The sequence below is a fragment of the Chrysochloris asiatica genome, unplaced genomic scaffold (genome assembly GCF_000296735.1).
Source record: "Chrysochloris asiatica unplaced genomic scaffold, ChrAsi1.0 scaffold00007, whole genome shotgun sequence".
Taxonomy (NCBI): domain Eukaryota; kingdom Metazoa; phylum Chordata; class Mammalia; order Afrosoricida; family Chrysochloridae; genus Chrysochloris; species Chrysochloris asiatica.
The window spans coordinates 9441245-9447774 of NW_006408525.1; the positions used below are offsets into that span (position 1 = coordinate 9441245).

General features: G+C 41.0%; 1 pseudogene; it reads left to right on the forward strand.

Moving 5' to 3' along the window:
• The first annotated feature begins 4298 nt into the window (after positions 1-4298).
• On the forward strand, positions 4299-4635 carry LOC102841395 (annotated as a pseudogene).
• The last annotated feature ends 1895 nt before the right edge of the window (positions 4636-6530 follow it).

Below are 6530 nucleotides of genomic sequence, written 5' to 3' on the forward strand. Positions count from 1 at the left end.
GTTATGGTGTTGGAGGAGAATATTGAAAGTGCCATGGGCTGCCAAAAGAACCAACAGATCTGTGTTGGAAGAAGTGCAGATCTGTGTTGAAAGAAGTGCATGCTCCTTGGAGGCCATGATGGCCAAACTTCATCTCTTACACTACGGACATATTGTCAGGAGAGCCCAGTTGCTTGAGAAGGATATCATGTTTGTTAAGGTGGAAGGTCAGAGAAAAAGAGGCAGACCCCCAACGAGATGGATTGGCCAAGTGGCAGCATTGATGGACCCAACTGTGACAACAATAGTGAGGTTGGCCCAGAATCGGGCAGTGTTTTGTTCTGCTTTGCATAAGGTCACTATGGGTCAGTACTGAGGTGATGGCACCTAACAACAACAACAACTAGTTTAAGAAGGCAGTCTTACATAGTTGTATTTTGAGTGCCTTCCAACCTGAGGGGTTTATATTGTGCACTATATCAGATAATGTTCCTTAGCTATCCATAAGGTTTTCAGTGGCTCACTATGCAGAAGTGGTCACGTCTCCTTCCTTGTCTCTCTTAGTCTGGAAGTGCCACTGAAACCTTTCTACCATGGATGACCCTGCTGGTACTCACAATATCTGTGCACAGCTTTCAGAATCACAGCAACACCCACCTCCACAGTATGACAAACTGATGGATGAATGGTAGTTTTAAACTGTTATTACACTCAATGCTAACAGATCATGATAAATAGCAAACCCTATGTACTCTGTTCTGGAATTAATTTTAGTTCATGCCAACAAAAACAGTCTAATGAAACTACCTAAAAATACATAATAAAATATTAGACTTCCAGCAAGATAGAAAACAAGGCAGATACACTACATGGAGCCTCTACAACAATGATAAGAGAGATCAAAAATCAAAGACACAGATGAAAATCCTGGAACCCTGAACTTCAGAGGAAAGTTTAGAAAAGTGGACTAAGTGCATGCTGGGAGGAGCAGCTCAGCAGGGATGGTGAGAGAGGAAGACAGAGTGGTGAAGACACCTCAGATTTGGTGCGATCATCTCGATCATCTTGTGAACAGCTCTGGCACCGACTGTGGTCTGGCAGAGAAGATTTACACGGGAAATGTGTAATTCCTTCTTTTTCCCCATGAGCCCCTGGTGACCAGAGTTGTAGCCAGCTCCCACCATCATCCACCCCCCAGCACAGATGCTGCTCTCCAGGAGTTCCAAGCCACCACAGTGTGGGGAGGGGGCCGATTTGGTGGCCTGCTTTGGTGCTCTAGACCTATAGAACCTGTAGTGTCATCAGACCAGCATTTAACCAGTCACCATGTCCCAGGCTATCCTGTGGTCCTAATTGACACTGAGACCCATCAAGGGTCTCTAAGAACTACGTCTGGATTGAGTGCCCTGATACACTGAGGCTGAGAGGAACTCCACTTAGGAGGACCAGGAACACATCCCTCCCACACCTACCTCCCAAGTTCCTTAGGTTGCTGGAACTCCCCAGAATTTTTTCCTCTCCAATAGCTACATTGTTTTTTTTGCTTTTGTTGTTACTTTTCTTTTTTTGTTTTTTTACTTTTCTTGTTTCATTGCTTTTTTTTTACTCTTTCTCCTCCTTCTTCTCTTTCCACTCCCTTGAATTTTATCCTTTCTATCTCTGCTTTCGTTTTTCCTTCCTTCCTTCTGTTTCTCATTTCTCTTTTATACTTTCTTTACTAGTTTCTCTTTTATCTTCCCTCTCCCTACTTTTTCTGTTGTTTTTTTTTTTAATTTCTTCTCTTTATTTTTCTCTTCTATGGCTCCTTTTCCTGTCCCTCTTCCATTTTTAGTTTTTCTTAGTTAAAAAAAAATTTTCTTCCTTTTATTTTCTCTCTATTGCTCCATTTCCCTGCCCCTCTTCTGTCTCTATGTTGTTGTTAAATGCAGTCAAGTCAGTTCTAACTCATAGCGACCCTATATAGGGTTTCCGAGGAGCAGCTGGTGAGCTTGAATCGCCAACATTGTGCTTCAAACCAATCTTACAGTCGCGCACATTAACCCGCAGAGCCACAACACAACTCCTTTGTCTCTATATTTATTGTATTATTATTTTTCTTTCTCCTATATGTTATTTATTTTTTCTCCTTTAATATTTTATCTTTTTATTGTTTGTTACTTGTTTGTTTATTCTCTTGTTTTATTTTGTGTGGGGGGGTAGGGTGGTGCTTCTCTTTCCCACTCAACAGGAGACAGCACTGTGCCCATACATCCCAGCAACAACTGTACTCTCTGCAACTTCACCCACTGGGCAAGAGCCAGTATCAGCTCCTATACCACCTGATCAATGGTAGACATCCGCCAACACCAGCCAAACCTACCCTAAACTGAGGTGCACAAATAAGAACTGTGAACACGCTTCCATTCTCCAACAACACTCTCAGGAGACAGTTTGTGAAAGCCTAAGAACACACCAACATACAATCATCAATTAAATACAAATCCAACAACCCCACAATGCCCTGGAGACAACAGACTAATTAGCTCACAGGACAAAACAAGTGAGAATGGCTCAGGGAAATGACCAAGATACTGAGCCAGAAAATGTTTCTGAGGATGAAAAGGTAATGGAACTAACTGAAAAAGAATGATATCTAGTACTTTCAAAAGATTGATAGAAAGATCAAGGAAAACTCAGAATAAAAACTAGAATAATTCAGGAAAACACTATAAGAATAGACAGACAAAATAAATGCAAATTCTGAATGCAGCTACAAAACATGTGATGAGAAATCCAGAAGATTAATACTAAGATCTCAGAAATGGACAATGCATTGAAAAGGCAAATGAATATATTTGAAGGAATGGAAGCCTCGATCAGTCAGTGTGAAGATAAATCTCTCAGTATTGGTATGTTAGAACAATCAGAAAAATGAATGAAAAAGTCTGAAGAAATTCTGGGAGTTATATATGATAAAATACAATCAACTAACTTATAATACTCATGCATAGGACCTACAGTTCTAAAATATTATAAATCTACTATTAATATTTTAATATAAAATGATAATCTATCAAATTTATAATTATATTATCCTGTATAATTCCTAATAGGATCATAACTAAAAGGACAATTTTTTCAAAGTTTGATGGAAACAAAATATCTTGCTGTTGTTCTTAAATACCCAAAGTAGATTTAATGAAAGGTGTATTGACTCCCAAGGTGATAGACCTATCATTGCTGGTAACATGGACACAGGAGGAAATCTACTAGTTGATATTGCGGTATGTTTTGTTGCCAGTGGAGAATGGAGCTGGGTTAGGAAAATTCTTGAGTGAAGATGAGGATCACTGGGATCTCCCTTGTCATGAACTTCCTCCTGGGAGCTCTCCTTCATCTTCTGAGTTCTGACGACTAGAGGCCACAGGGAGTAGCAGAGCTTGGCCCAGTGACCCTGTCTTCTCCCACTCTAACTGTGGGAGGTTAGCCTGTCTTCTCCCACTCTAACTGTGGGAGGTTAGCTTTCTTGGTTTTCAGTGATTTGATATTTTTCAGTGTAATGATGATTTTGGCTTCTGTTAATGTCTGGCTTACCTTTCTCTGCTCTTGGAGAGTTTGTATATAATTGTTTAATGCAGCTACATAATTCAACACTGCCCTGGATCTGTGTCCTAAGAGAGCTCCCTTGTCTATCTCTGCTGCATCTAGTTCCACATTCTCACCAATCAGATTTTGCCTAAGAGCAGCAGGCCAGCTGCACACCTTTCCGACAATGTGCACCTGGGGCTTTGCTCTGACTTTTTTTCAGATTAAGAATGTGCTCCATAGGCACTTTTGAGATTTCTAAGGCTTTCCTCTTTTTAATAAGTTTGCTCACTCTTTCTTTCCATTTCTGCATTTCTTCTGAGAGCAGATGTGTGCTCTTCTTAATGTTGCAGTTTGGCTCCAAGGCCTCTGTAGGTGTTGCTTGCAGCTGCTCTCCACTCTTCTGATGTGTTCTCAGCACTGTTTTCTTTGTAGTGTCTTCATTTTGAATTTGCTTTATCTTCTAAATACTGAATTTTACTTGTAATTTTCGCCATCAGCCAAGCTTGTAAAAATTTAGATTTCTCTTTTTTCCCAAGATTTCCAATAACTATCTGTGTTAAACCCAGGTAGAGACTTGTAGTTTCCCTGTTCTTTATTCATGATCTCCACATGGACTCTTTCTGGTAATTAGGTTTCCAAATTTGTCTTATGGAATACATAATTTTAGGTCTCCAAGCGCTCTTTCCATGAGGCAAATCTTCTCAACAATTGGATGTTTCACTTTTTCTCCCTGACATCAAAGTCACATGCAGATGTGCTACATCACCTCCTATCTGCTGGCCTCCCTCATAGGAAATTCCTCCCCCAGTGCCAAGGACATCAAGAAGATTCTGGACAGCGTGGGCATCCAGGCCAACGCCAACCAGCTCAACAAGGTGAGCTAATCAGGGAAAACATGGAAGACGTTATTGTCCAGAGTATTGGCAAGCTTGCCAGCGTGCCTGCTGGAGGTGTTTTGGTTGCCCTTTCGCTCCAGGCTCAGAAGGCCAGGCCGCCCCACTTGCAACAGAAGCTAAGAAGGAGTCAGAACAGTCAGATGACAACATGGAATTTGGCTTGTTTGATTATGTCCTCGCTCCCTTCAAATAAAGCCTTTTTGTGGATCTTTTCAAAACAAAATTGGAATTTTCTTCATCATGGTAGAAATCCTAGTGGTCAGTGCTTTGCATCTTCCTGGCATTATAATAATATAAATTCCTACTATAAGAGCCACCATATCCCTTGTGGATCAGGACCTGGAGTTGTCTGGTCAGGCAGTGCTGCATTTGTCTGGCATATAGTAACCAAGGTCAGCATCACCCAGAGTGTCATGGACATTGGTGGACCCTCCAAAGTTCCTAAGACCACTGTTGAGTTGACTCAGATTGCCAAAACCTTGTTGCCACAACAGATGAGAAAGCCCCTGATGAGCATTCTACTCAGAACCACCCTTTTGCCTGACAAGCAGGGCAGACCACACTGAGGAGTGGACAAGAAGAACTGTACTCCAACCTTTCATCATCTTGAGGAACCCTTACCAGCAGATCCAATTAAATAAGGATTCCTTTTTAGACCATTTCTCAACTGACATGACAACAGTTACTTCACTGTAAATCAATCAGTCAACGGTGAACATTTAGTTAGCAGTGACAAACCAAGAAAGGATAAAATTTTATCTAACTTTATATTGTGATTTGGGTGAAAGTTCACAGAGCAAGTTTGTTTTCCATTCATCAAACCATACGTTTTGATTTGTGGCATTGATTACGATTCCCAAAATGTAACAACAGTCTTGCCCTTTACCATTCCTGTGTTTACTATTTTCATTCATCCTTCTTTCTTAACCCTTCCTGCCTTCTGAGTTTTATTTCTGGCTAAATGCTGCCCTTTTGATTTCTTATGGTTCATTGTTCAAAGGAGGGTGTACCTTCCTAGTGTTATTGCTGACCTTATGTTGTTGTTATTGTTAAATGCCTTTGAGTCAATTCTGACTCATAGTGGCCCTATATAGGATTTCTGAGGAGCAGCTGATGAATTTGAACCACCAACTTTGCAGTTCAAACAACCTTGTGGTCCAGGGCGTTATCCCACAGAGCCACACCAGGACTCCTATTGACCTTATGTTGTTGTTGTTGTTAAGTGCCTTTGAGTCAGTTCCGACCCATAGCGACCCTGTATAGGGTTTCCGAGGAGCAGCTGGTGAGCTTGAACCGCTGACCTTGCAGTTCAAACAGCTTTGCAGTCTGGCACATTAGCCCACAGCATTGACCTTGTAGGCCTGTCTATTGTTTAGCTGAAAGTTGAGCCATAGGGCTGAGCTCAGTTCCAGGTCTGAAGGATGTCTAAGAGTTGTAGTCTTAGAGGGTTCTACCAGTTTTCATAACACCAGTAAGCCTGGTCTTTCATTATTATTATTATTTTGAATTTTGTCCACCATTTTCCCCCTCACTCTATAATTCTTTTCAGAGTGGTCAACAGTGGTAGCACCATCTAGTTCTGATCTCAGGTTCCTGGAGACTTGGTTTCACATTGCCACACCAAGTCCTTTAATCCTAATTGGGCCAATTGTTTCCTTGTGTCTTTTTTTTTTTTTTTTCCCACTCTTTGTTCCAGACAGGAAAAGACCAATAGTTTGCACCTCAGATGGCCACTTACAACCTTTCAAGACCCGAGTCACTGCCCACCAAAGTAGGGTATAAAACATTGTTTTGTGGACTGTTATGTCAATTGATCTTGGTGTCCCTAGAGACTATGGTCCTGAGCCTCTAGGTCCAGCAGTTAATTCCCTCAGGGTGTTTGGCTAAGGAGGTTTTAGAACTTTGACCCCTGTATGTGCTACTATATTTGTAAATTTATTTATAGTACATGTAAATACATATATAGAAATATCCTTTGTCAAACCTATATATATTCTTAGGTGTTGTTCTATTTGTCTTCCCACCCTTGTTCAGCTTCAGTGTCTATCTATGTATCCATTAATAGATTATTGTTATTACTGAATGGTG